The sequence below is a fragment of the Gossypium hirsutum genome, chromosome D06 (genome assembly GCF_007990345.1).
Source record: "Gossypium hirsutum isolate 1008001.06 chromosome D06, Gossypium_hirsutum_v2.1, whole genome shotgun sequence".
Classification (NCBI taxonomy): Eukaryota; Viridiplantae; Streptophyta; class Magnoliopsida; order Malvales; family Malvaceae; genus Gossypium; species Gossypium hirsutum.
The window spans coordinates 32,978,253-32,979,180 of NC_053442.1; the positions used below are offsets into that span (position 1 = coordinate 32,978,253).

The 928-nt window shown below is 41.3% G+C and overlaps 1 non-coding gene across 1 annotated transcript; it reads right to left on the minus strand.

Annotated features, from left to right (window-relative positions):
• Positions 1 to 240: 240 nt before the first annotated feature.
• On the minus strand, positions 241 to 347 carry LOC121218813 (small nucleolar RNA R71). The gene has a single exon (XR_005915290.1). It is a non-coding gene; the product is annotated as a small nucleolar RNA R71 (small nucleolar RNA).
• Positions 348 to 928: the final 581 nt, after the last annotated feature.

The following is a 928-nucleotide window of genomic DNA, read 5'->3' on the forward strand; positions in this document are numbered from 1 at the left end:
TGGGCCAATTTAGTGGTATGCCCACGGAAGATCCACATCTCCACCTTCGATTTTTTATGGAGGTGAGTGATTCATTCAAGATAACCGTTGTGATTGAAGACGCACTGAGGTTGATGTTGTTTCCGTACTCGTTGCGAGATCGAGCACGAGCATGGCTCAATCCATTGCCACCAAGTTCCATAACTACATGGCAAGAATTAGTAGAGAGATTTTTGGTATTTCCCACCTAGCAAAAATGCTAAGTTGAGGAACGAGATTATAACTTTCTAGCAACTAGATGACGAGTCTTTGTATGAGGCTTGGGAGGGATTCAATGAGTTACTTTGTAAGTTTCCTCATCATGGGATTCCTCATTGTATCTAGTTGGAGACATTCTATAATGGTCTCAATGTACATACAAGATTGATGGTAGATGCTTCCGCGAATGGTGCAATTTTGTCTAAGTCTTATAATGAGGCTTATGAGATCATCGAGAGGATCGCGAGTAATAACTATCAATGGCCAACAAATCGAACAACTTCAGGAAGACGTGTAGCCGGAGTTCATAAAGTTGACTCTCTCACTTCGTTATTGGCTCAAGTATCGTCTATTTCCTCTATGTTAAAACAGTTAACCGCTAATAGTACTAATACTTTTGTAGCTCAACCACCAAGTTCGTTTGAAGTAGTTTCCAGTGTGTACTGTGGGGAAGGTCATTCTTTTGAGAATTTTCCATCAAATCCTGAGTCAATGTACTATGTGGGGAATCAATATCAAATTAGGAGTGGACAAGGACCTCAGTCCAACTTCTACAATCTTTCATGGCGTAATCATCCTAACTTTTCTTGGAGCAACAAAGGAAATGGGTCGAACAACAACTTATTGCAGCAGAGACCCAACCAATCTCAAGGGTTTAGTTAGCAAGCTCCAAAACCACCTCCAGCTGAGG